We start from the raw sequence: 12173 nt of genomic DNA, 5'->3' as shown, positions 1-12173 counted from the left end.
CGGCTCTGGTTTCCTTGCCTATTGTGAGCCTCAAGTGGATAACAATGATCCCTATGTCATAGGGTAGTTATGAGACTTAAATAAAATAATGCATGTAAAGTGCTTGGCACCCAGTAAGCCTCAATAAATGCTAAACAAAAAACCCCAGATGGGCACCAGGGTCATTCTACGGAAAAAGGATGGCATCTGGCTAATTCCTTAGGGGAGGAGGGGATACAGCAGGTTGTGTGCAAGCCACAGTGAGCACCACACTCAGCTAACCCTGAGAGATCATGCTGGGATGTAGCGAGGAGTGATTTCTCACCATCACGGAGAGAACGCGAAGAAATCGGGATTGTGCCAGAATGCTCACAAGAGCTTGGGTGATTAGTGAACTTGGACAAGAATCAGCACGACAAATCCTCTTGTAGATTCTCTTCCCATTGCTTCAGCACATCTTTTGATTGAAATTCACATTTGAAAATAATTCCATGTGCCATCGTTCATTTGACGCCGTGGCCAAAGACGCTCTACTTAAGACACGCGAACGTGCTTTTCTGAAACGTCCCCGGAGTGAAGAATCGGCAAGTGCCTCCCTGGACAGTGGTGGGAGAGACACAGAACTTCGCATGTCAGGAATCTTCTTGACAGGGTTTATTAGGCCTGCGTCCAAGAGAAAGCTGAGAAAAATGAAAATGGGATTCGGCTGACAAAGCAGATGACAGGCAGAGCGAGCCTGTGAAAGGGAGGAGGCCAATGGCAAAGGGGAAGTTGGCAGGGCCTGGTGAGTAGCCTTGGCCGTCCAGCGCACCCGTCCTCGGAGGCACAGCACGTGTGCCCCTGCAAGGTGCCTGCCAGGAAGTGGCCCCTCAGGGGGCTTCTTGGGAGGAGGGGATTGTCTGGACCCGCGCCCAGCCCCAAGTGGATCATGGGAAGAAAAGGCACAATGAGAGCTCCGAGGGCTGGGAGGTAGGAGCCGCTCCCGTGGCTGCCTCTTGTGAGTCAGAGTGATGGGAAAAAGATGTTGAGAAACAGAGGAAGAGGAGGCGGGAAGCCATTCTGTTTCTTTAGGGGGAGACTGTTGGGGCCTGTCCCCTCACCTTGATGGGTCCCCACATGAGATTACTCACCGACCTTTTCGCAACTCAGGGCTGTCAGCTTCCAGGTGAATGATCCACTTCTCTGGGTCACCCAGAGGAGCAGCGGCTCTGTGCAAAATCCCTTTCAGAAATATGAACTAGATTGTCGTACGTGTACATGACCTTGGAGGCCAACCTGCTGCCTGGGAGGTGAGGCTGCTCCACTTCAGCTTGTGCCTCCGGATGCTTCTCTTGTGCCCCTCTCATGCCTCGGTGTTGTGCCTTCGGTCGACAGGCAATGTTCTGGAATGTTCTCATCCAGATCCGTGAGATACAGTGCCTTTCCTGCCACCCCCCACTCAAGCCTTCCATTTCTAGAGGGCGTGGCAGTACCCATGTCTCTACCACCTCCCCTAGAGAGATTTCCTCCCATCCTTTCCAGAGACGATTGGCAGGGAAACAGTTACTAGAAAAATGTTTTATTAGAGGTGTTAATAACTAGGGATTAGTTAGGGCGATAAGCTCTATCAGAGGTGCTCCTCAACCTTTGCCCATGTCTGGACAGCATAGAAAATACTGATAATTTTTCCACATGATGTGATGAGTGAAAGTGCGGCTTGGCCACTCACAACTCGCCCCAGCATCACAGAGCCCCACCTCTGAGGGCTGCCGGCTGTGATGCAGACCTCTGAATTTCTCTCTCCTTCAGTGAGTGTCAGTTGGGAAGCTCTGTCTTAACCCACTGATTTCCAAGTTGTGCTACTGGTGTGGTGGTTTAGTGCCACAGTGAGGACACTGCGTGGGGAGCCCCCATCCCAAATCAGAGTGCCCAGACTCGAGTCCCACTGTTGCTGTGGATTCATTCTGAGAGGAGGAGCATGGTGGGGGCAAGAGGTGCGGAGTCACCACACACACACCGGGAGTCAGGTGAAAGTGGTCCAGAGGCGAGCAGCCTGCAGACTCGTTTATTTCAGTTGGTACAGCAGCTTATATATCTGAGGCAGCCAATCTGCTCAAGGGATGGTTTATGCCCTAACCAATCACAGCCTGTTGCCAGGCAGGCTCCGCTGGTTTCCCAGGTGGTTTCCAAAGCCATTCCTGAGTAACTGACACTCACTTACCAGCGGTCATTTGGCATAGCCTTCTCATTCCACCACATCCCAGCACCTCTTTGATTCCAGCTTCTTGCCTAAGTGCACCCTGGGAGGCAGCAGATGATGGCTCAAGAAGCTGGGTTCCTGCCACTCACATGCAAGACCCCAAATGAGTTTTAGTCTCCTGGGTCCAGCCGGGCCCAGCCCTGAGTGTTGTGGGCATTTGAGGAGGGAACCTGCAGATGGGAGACCTGTCTGTCTGTCTGTCCTTCAAACAAATAACATGTGCTTCAGTAAGGCCTAACAATTTATGGTTGTGCCTGAGAACAAGCGCATGGCTGCTCCCCTGGGTCACCACTCCAGTTACAGCACCTGCGCTTTGATAGACTTTATGTATTAGATCATTGAATATAGTTTTATGAAAGAGTTGCAGCTTAAAGGAGTTTGAGCATCACTGTCTCAAAACCAACACATAAACCCTTTAATGGTCACTGTCTCAAACCCAACACATAAACCCTTTAATGGTCTAAGCTCTATGCAACCCTGACAGCACAGCGACAGGGCTCCATCTTCCACCGTGCCGTCAGGCAGTGGCCAGCTCTGCACATCATCTGTGTATGTCCTGCCTCTCTGGCTCTAGGAGTTTGGTTTCCTGAAAAAGTTTGACCTTTGGAAAATAACCATAACAGGTAAATTAATTCCAGAACCTTTCTTTTTAAGAATTATTTACTTGAAAATCAGAGTTACGCAGAGAGAGAGAGAGAGAGAGAGAGAGAGATCAATCTTCCATCCACTGGTTCACTCTCCAATTGGCCACAACAGCTAGAACTGTGCCGATCCAAAGCCAGGAACCAGGAGCTGCTTCTGGGTCTCCCACATGTGTGCAGGGGCCCAAGGACTTGGGCCATCTTCTACTGCTTTCCCAGGCCATAGCAGAGAGCTGGATTGGAAGTGGAGCAGCCAGGACTCAAACCAGAGCCCATAAGGGTTGCCGGCACTGCAGACGGTAGCTTTACCCACTACAGGACAGTGCCGGCCCCCTCCAGAACCTTTTAATGCCTTAGCTCCTTGAAGACAATAACACAGATCACCATTCCTTCTTTTGCTACCTTTCGTATTACACCTGAATTTACTTCTTCGGTTTTTGAGAGGCCAGGCAACATCTGGGCTAGCAAAGCTACTGAGTGAAAGCCTGGTAAAGCTATGTGCTGAGCTGTTCCCCCAAGACTGGGACGTGGCTTTCCGAGCTATTGCCTTAGTTTTCTGTTAGTATTCTATACCTACCTAGCCACGCTTTGTTCCAAAAAGAACTCAAAATGGGAAAGACTCATTGACCTGTGGCTCGCAGAAGAGGTGATGGGTGAAATCATCTCAAAACTGTCAAGGTTTAATGTGAAATTAAGATCTGAATCGCCTAATTTTAATTTACATCTTGTATTAAATGGAAGTGTCCATGAGAGTAAAAGCTTGGCTGGGGAGTGGGGTACACACGTGTGTGTGCATAATTTATTTTCCACATGACTCAAAAGAGGGTTGGAGGCATGTTTTGGGGGGATCTGAGGCAGTAGGAACTCTAGCTTGCCTTTTAGAGTAAATGCCTAGTAAAAATTTGTCTTTCAACAGGGATTTGCCAGTTGTTTTCCATTTTCTGTTGATCAATAGAATTTTGATCACACACTTGCAATACATTCCTTCATTTTTAGATCTTTCACTACCAGAGATTTTGTTTATTTTCCAAGAGGCAGACAGAGATAGTGAGTGATGGACAGACTTTCCAAAGATTGCCCCCATCTGCTGGTTACTCCCCAAATGCTGTAAGAGCCAGGACTGGGCAGGGCCAAAGCCAGGAACTGGAAACTCAATCCAGGTTTCCCACGTGTGTGGCAGGGGCCCACGCACTTTGGCCATCCTCCACTGCTTCCCCAGGCATGTTAGCATGAAGTTTGATTGGAAGCGGAACAACTGGGGCTCAAACTGGCACCCATATGGGGTGCTGGCATTGCAAGCTGTGGCTTAATCCGCCGCACCACACCACCAACCCCACCAGTACTGTTTCTCTTGGTCCAACTCTATCCTGTTCTCAGTTGCCTTTTCCCATTTCTTATGGCCTATATTGTCTGTGTGGCATTTTGTTTTAAAATTCTCCTGGAGTAGACATTTAGTGGCTCAGAAGCCAGTTAAAATGTCTGTGTCCCAGGGCTGGCATTGTGATGCAGTGGGTTAAGCTGCCACCTGCAATGGTGGCATCCATATGGCCACCAGTTTGTTTCCCAGCTGATCCACTTCCAACCCAGCTCCCTGCTGACAGCATGGGAAAAGCAGTGGCAGGTGGCCCAAGTGTTTCATCCCCTGCCACCCACACAGGAGACCCAGATGAAACTCCTGGTTCCTGGCTTTGGCCTGGCCCGACCCTAGCTGTTGCAGCCATTTGGGGAGTAAACCAATGGATGAGATTCTCTCTGTAATTCTGACTTTCAAAATAAATAAATGAATCTTGAAGGGAAAAAATAAGATGCCTAAGTTCTCTATTGGAGCACTTGGTTTCAATTACCTGGCTAAGGCACCTGACTCCAGTGTGCATCTTGAGAAATAGTAGGTAGTAATTGGTCAAGTATTTGGGTCCCTGCCAACATGTGGGACACTCAGATTGAGTTCCCAGATCCTGGCTTTGGCCTGGTCCAGCCATTGCAGGCATTTGAGGAGTGAACCAGCAAATGGGAGATCTCTCTAGCTTTCTCTCTGCCTCTCAAATATAAATAAATAAACTTCAGATAGAATGTTGTCTATATAAAACATAGATAGCTGTACATACCAGTTAACTCTAGCCTGTGCTTTAAGAGTGGTAAGTGTGTTTAAGATACCCTATGTGGGGGATCTACTCTTCAGAAGTAGCTAACCCACAGATGAAGTCTTTCTCCAGAATCAACATCTACGAAGACAGGCACAGAGCTCTTCAAGTGTGGTCAGCTAAATCTACACCAGCAGGCTTACTGATACACATGAGGGATATGAAAACCAGCTTCTCTTAGATGGAATGAGTAGTACTCTGAACAGAGGTTACGCAGGAATCGCTGCCCTTGCCTGAATGGAAACTAAGCAATGGACAGGCCCAGCAGTCTGAGAATGAACAGTGCATGCTTGCGGCCCAGACCTCCACGCCGGGTCCACACTGCACTCCACAGAGCACCGTGTTCCTGTCCCAGCACTAAGCTAGCCACACACCACAATATGCCTGCTGCCTTCACGTCATGAAGTCTTCCATGGGAAGTGCTGCACCAACAGCTAGAGGGAAAGCGTACCCAAAAGTGGACTGAGGCTGCTCCAGCCATGGACCAGGTTTAAGGCCAAGATTGAGGCTTCTTACAAGTAAGCCCTTGGGTGCTGTCAGCATATTGCCCCAAACTTGTTTGCTTTGTGATACAACTCCTTGTAGCAAGGTGGTAGAGAAAGGAGCCCATGGACGCCCCACTCCGCCCCACTTGTGATAGTTGGAGGCTATTGTCATTTACCAGAAAAGTACGTTGTATTTGCCAGAAGGATTGGCTTAGGTGGATGACCAAGCCATGAAAATCTCAGGTGCATGTTTCAAAACTCAGAAAAGGAGTCCCTTGACGGGTAGAGAGGTTTAGCTAAAGATGTTGAACTTGCGTTTTCAGTGCTTCTCTTTTCCTTGGAATGTTGGGACTCCGTTGCAGTCTGAAAATATCCCTAATGCGATCAGTGGAACTGTATGACTGCCCTGGAGTCCCCTTTTCCTGTGATTTCTAGGATGTTTTCTGAACCCGTTCTAATTCTGGGAAGCTGAGTTGCTGTACTCCTGTGGCATTTTTCTAGCAAAACACTGGATTCTACACTCGGGCAGAAGACACCTGGGGGCCCTGAGGGAAGAGTGACTGAGTAAGGTGGCCCGCATTTTGCGCTGCCTGTGACAGGCAAGCTCTGCCTGAGCCCAGACTGCATGCTTGCAGGAGTTCTGAAACATCATACCTATCAAGTTCACCTCCAAAGAACACAATAATCGGGCTCAACTCTGCCCTCATGCTGTATAATAATTATTACTATTACTTGAATGAGAGTCAACCATTGACTAAGTGTATCTGGAATATATGAAGCCAAAGCCTGCCTTGAGCAAAAGTTGGACCAGATCAGAACCCTAAGGAGCAATTGAGAGATCGCCTGTGGGATCTTCATGGAGAAGAAGGTCTCAGAAAACTCACATCAATAATGGTTTTTCTTTGCCTCTCAGAGAGTTGCTTGGAACCCTGGGAGCCTCTGAGGAGCCATTGGCCTGGCATGAGTGAGCAGCCTGTGGCTGTAGGGCAGTGCAACAAAGAACCCCTAGGGGGCAGCCCTGAGCCTCAGGCCTCAGCAAAGACTCAAGCCACAGAGTTGTGCAGCCACCCCGGTGGCACCATGTCTCATTTCTCAAATAAAAACTGCACACAGGAAGATAAGGAGCCATTTCCAAAGAATCATAAAATCTGAATACTAGAAAGCAGGAAACCAGAGCAGACTAGCATGAAACAAGAACAGGCTGGTGTGTGTCAAGGGATCCAAGCCAAGTTTCACCAAGTTCCCACTGTGAAACAACTGGGTATTTCTGTAAAGATCCCAGTGTCTTGTCATCATAACTGAATAAAAATCATGCTTCAGATTTGTCCTTAGGGCCGGCGCTGTGGCGCAACGGGCCAAAGCCGAGCCTGCAGTGCCGGCATCCCATATGGGTGCTGATTCAAGTCCCGGCTGCTCCACTTCCAATCCAGCTCTCTGCTATGGCCTGGGAAAGCAGTAGAAGATGGCCCAGATTCTTGGGTCCCTGCACCTGCACGAGAGACCGAGAAGATGCTCCTGGCTTCTGGCTTCAGATCAGCTCAGCTCTGGCCATTGTGATCATGTGGGGAGAGCACCAGCAGATGGAAGACCTCTCTCTCTCTCTCTCTCTCTCTCTGACTCTACCTTTCTCTGTAACTCTCTTTCAAATAAATAAAAAAATTTTTAAAAAAAGATTTGGTTCTCATTTCATATGTGGATTCACACATTCTCTGTCATTTGATCATTTCCATGAAGTCTCGAATTACATAACTACTGTTTATTATGGACTCTGACCTTCCATAAACTGCTCCCTCTTTATAGAAATGACGCTTCAAGGGACACCAGCTGCATATGGCTCCTGGGTCTACATCGCGTCCTCACTCATCAATTTTAACCCTACTCAGATCATTTCTCTTATGGTCCTAACCAGGTTAAGCAGTAAGTCACCAGGCACTTTAACTATTTTGTGGATTTTCTTAAAGATGCCAATCTTTCGATGCCCTTTGGGAAGGTGCTGAGCTGGGTTATCGCTGGCATAGGCTGGCTCTCCTGGGAAGCTTGCAGGAGCCCAGCAGTGTCTGAGCCTGCCTTCCAAGTGCCTGCTGTCCAGATGTGAGCCTGTGCTTCCATCATCCCAGGTGTCTGGGCGACTCTAATGGGGCCACACCTGTGACCACGCCGGCCCTGCCCACATGCTCTGCTGTTTCTCAGGGTTCCCACCCTCACGTTCTCTTCTGCCTCCGCACTTGGGTTCAAGTGTCTTTATTGTCTCTGCATCAGTCTCTCTTTTTAAATTTTTTTTAATTTTTATTTTTATTTTTTGACAGGCAGAAGACAGTGAGGGAGAGAGAAACAGAGAGAAAGGTCTTCCTTTACCATTGGTTCACCCTCCAATGGCCGCTGTGGCCAGTGCACTGCTCTGATCCGAAGCCAGGAGCCAGGTGCTTCCTCCTGGTCTCCCATGCGGGTGCAGGGCCCAAGGACTTGGCCCATCCTCCACTGCCTTCCCAGGCCACAGCAGAGAGCTGGACTGGAAGAGGAGCAACCGGGACAGGATCTGGCACCCCGACTGGGACTAGAACCCAGGGTGCCGGTGCCGTAGGCGGAGGATTAGCCTAGTGAGCCTCAGCGCCGGCTGCATCAGTCTCTCTCAAACCAAGCTTAATACTCAGCTCTTCACTGTTTTCTGCAAAATAATTCACTCTGTGCACTTCATGAGTCATCCTCAAACCATTGTCCTTGAGGTTCAGGACGCACAGGTGGCAGGGCACGGATGGGACGTGTCAGAGGTCAAGGCTTCCTGAGGCTGTCATTATCCTCCTTCCCCCCTCTTGCTGTCCCTTGGAGCTCCGAGATCTCACTCTGTCAGACGAAGTAGCCCAGATCTCCTTAGCGCCCACCTGGAGCTTCTGCCAAAGACCTCAGAAGGGCAAATCTTCCTCTTTTCAACAAACATCTGTGCTCTGTGAATGACAGCTAGAAATGTGGACAGCAAAAATTCGGTTGCATGTCACTTCACTCATTGAGATCAAGTGCAAGTTTCCACCTCCGCGGAAAGACAGCACAATATTTTAGGAAAGGAGCTAAATTAGGAGTCGGCCTATTGGCATTTAAAACCCAGCAGTACCTCTCATGAGCCATGTAAAAAGAAAAAAAATCCAGGAATCAGGGTGGATGTTTGGCCTAGAGCTTAGACGCCCCTTGGGCCGCTCCCATTCCCTGTCGGAGCGTCTGAGTTCAAGACTCAGCCCCACTCTGGACTCCAGCTTCCTGCTGGTGCACGCACAGGAAGGTAGTGGTGATGGCTTCAGTTTCTGGCCCCCTGCTGTGGCCCTGGCCCAGCCCAGATCATTTCAAGGAGGAGGAGTAAGCCAGCAAACAGGAGCACTCTTTGTCTCCCTCCCTCTCAAATAACAAGAACAAAACACCCAGCAGCCCAATTTTGAGTCTCAGCTCATAATCTGAAGAGTGAAGGTGTTTCCAATATTTTGAATCATGATGCCGATGTAAAAAAAATAGTTGATGCACATGCAGGACTGAGGTACTGCTGGGATGGGGAGCTGGGGAGATTCTGCCTAACACAGATCTGCTGGATTGGCAAGAGCATGGGGAAGCACCTGTGTGACTCTGAACACAGTGTGAATTAAAGGTATATGCCCTCAGACTTTCACATAAAATATAGACGGATTTGTACGTGCTATACACAATTCTTTTAAAAGGTTTTCTTCACTCTGGATTATTTTAGCCCGATCTTTGTTCCAAGGGGATAGATGCCCTGACACGCAAGCATGCTGCCAACACCACTGTTTTAATTACAACCCTGAGCTGCCTGCTAGCAGGAGTGCTTCCATTTAGGGTATCTGCGTTAGTCACCCAGTTGGAACTATATATTACCCTTCAGAAAACCAAAAGGAGGAGAAATTATGGGATAAAGTGGGAGGAAATGTTCCACACGGTGAGGGTGAGCACTGGAGGGTGCAGGTGACCCCCGGACAGGTGATCTGTGCATGCATTGGGCAGCTATTCAGGCCATTATAGTGGTCTTGTCAAAGCCAGCATCACTCGGTGTCCACAACTGTTGAGCTAAAAGCAGACTCCAAGTGTCTTTCCCACCACCACCCTCTGTTTGCAATAGCAAGGCAGCTCTGGCCGGGGCCCAGGCCCCAGACCTCTGGAAGCCACACAGTCCCCATTTCTGTCCACTCTCCCTTCATCCTCATAGAGAGTTGGGGCTGCTTCTCGTAGGGCAGAGTGGATGCCGCAAGAGAGGGTGGGGGAGAAATAGCATATATCATCCCTGGCCCAGAAGCCAGAGGGGCTTCTGCATTTGGCTCATCAACTCTGTGTCTCTGGAGTTTAAGGAACTGTCCTAAAAATGCTAGATGAAGTGCAGGTTCTCAAACATCATTTACATAAGAGGCGGAGAACCCCTGCCTCTGGTCTTCTAGAGGAAGGGATTCAGATGGTTGGGGTAGCAGGGAGGCTTAGCTGGCGGGAGAGAGACAGAACCTATCAGCCAGTTGTAATTCTATTTTTTTAAAGATATATTTATTTATTTGTAAGGCGGTTACAGATAGGCAGACACAGAAGTATTGCATTCTCTGATTCACTCCCCGAATGGCCACAACAGCTGGAGCTGAGCTGATCCGAAGGCAGGAACCAGGAGCCAGGAGCTGCTTCTGGGTCTCCCACACAGGTGCAGGGCCCGAGCACTTGGGCCATCCTCTAGAGCTTTCTCAGGCCATAGCAGAGAGGTGGATTGGAGGCAGAGCAGCTAAAACTCGAACCCGCACCCATATGGGACGTCAGCACTGCAGGCTTGGCCTGCTTTGCCACAGTGTCAGCCCCTTTGATTCTATTTCCGGTCAACAGACTGATCCACAGGGTTTGTTCTTAGATCACATCTCATAACGACTTTGACAAAGCTCTTCTTCTCCCGACCCTCCAATGACTCTATGCTAATAAAAACATTCCAATTTCCCTAACCTTTCATCCAACTTATCCATGACTTAGATCCTGTCTACTTTTCTAGTCGTCTCTTCCTGCACAAATCTTACACCTCAGCCCACTTTGAAAAAAAAAATGCCCTGTGACGGTGGAGGAGGTTGCAGGCAGGCAGCAGAGCTTGGGGTGGGGCTGTGTGTCTGTGTCCCGCTTGCTCTTCGCATCTCCTGGCCGGTATGAGGCCTGGGCTTTTGCATGATGAGTTTTCTTCTGGGGATTTAAACTGAAGCATGTATGGGGGAGATGTGGCCTTTAAGGGGAATGAAAGAAAAACAACAGATTTTGAGGAAGCCATGGCAAAATCAAACACAAAACACAGGCTTGTTCTCAGAAACCCTCCGTCTCTTCTCTCCTGGCAAGTTGCAGCCCGAGTGCTAGCAAGTCCTCTAATGCTGATGACGCGTTTCACCATAAACGTAGACGGCACAGTTCTGCTTTTTGGGCGCTACAGGCCTGTGTTGATGATGTTGATCTCAGTCAAATACATGCAGGTGCAAGCGCTGGGAAAATGAACGTTGATGAAGCCTCTACAGATACGTGACAGCCTTCCAGCTGTATTTATAAACCAGACAATGGTCACCGAATGGGCAAGAAAAACAAGAAAATGAATTGGAAGACGGGGTTCGCTGAACACTGACCAGAATTCAAATTTCCAAGAATCCTCCACTCCCATGGGCAAGGATAACTCAGTTACTCCTGTCGTACACCCAAATAAAAATGGAAAGCGATGTGGTGGCAGAATTGAATTGCTTATTCTAAAGGCCAGGGGAACTCTGGAGCAGTGCCCTGAAGAATTATCTGTGAACGATGATGACAGTTCTTGCTCGTTAGATAAACTGGAAGTAGAAAGATCATGGGAACATATTCCTGCTCCTTGTGAATCTCCCCTTGCTCATGCTGAAGATAGTCCACAACGAAGTTCAAGGGCAAAGGGTGCTAATCTGGTCCTGGCAGACTTCTTAAATGATGATCAGAGTGGCAGGCTTTCTGGAAGCAGCCATCTCCATCCTGCTGAAACCCTGAAACCAATGTTATTGAATCTTCAGGCGGAACAAGAAAGTTTTGATCAGAATAAAACAAAGAGAAAAGTAGATTTAAGCAGATTTCAGAAGAGGATTTCTCTACATTACAGTTTGAAGGAAAGTATGATTCCTATTACAACAGCACTTCAAAAGACCTCGTACCCCCCTTATCTCACCTCAGAGACCAGGATACCAGTAGGAAGCAGTCTCTGAAAACGTGAAGAGGAAAAATATGTCACTACACTAAATAGAAAGACACGCTCCGTCCCTTCCTGGAAACAGGCCTCCAGCTGGTTGTGCAGCTAATGAAGGAGCAGCCTGACCCCTGACCCCAGCTGAGCACGCCTCCCCCCCCCCCCCCAGCCTCGCTCCTGACGCCCAGGGCAGGGGTGTGGCCTGAGCTGTTGAGGTCTTCCCAAGTTGCTCAGGTGCACTGAACACAGCAAAGTTTGTGAGCATCTGGACCCAGAACTCCTGCAACTCTGAATCCTCGTGTCCTGAAATTCTCTGCCTTTATGTGTTGACGTATCAAATGATCCTGCCCCGGAATGCTCTTGTTGTCCTCGAGGTAGCCCCTGTAAACCATGTGTGTGTGTGTGTGTGTGTGTGTGTGTGTAAGTGTACACACACCTAAGTCCTCAAGATCAGCTCCAACTCGGCCTCCTCCAGAAAGTGCTGTCTGA

The 12173-nt window shown here is 49.0% G+C and overlaps 1 pseudogene; it reads left to right on the top strand.

Annotated features, from left to right (window-relative positions):
• The first annotated feature begins 10761 nt into the window (after nucleotides 1-10761).
• On the top strand, nucleotides 10762-11703 carry LOC103349664 (lung adenoma susceptibility protein 2 pseudogene; annotated as a pseudogene).
• Nucleotides 11704-12173: the final 470 nt, after the last annotated feature.

The sequence above is a fragment of the Oryctolagus cuniculus genome, chromosome 14 (assembly GCF_051225735.1).
Source record: "Oryctolagus cuniculus isolate XC-2025 breed Fujian yellow rabbit chromosome 14, ASM5122573v1, whole genome shotgun sequence".
Taxonomy (NCBI): Eukaryota; Metazoa; Chordata; class Mammalia; order Lagomorpha; family Leporidae; genus Oryctolagus; species Oryctolagus cuniculus.
This window is presented reverse-complemented; position numbering and strand designations above follow the sequence as displayed.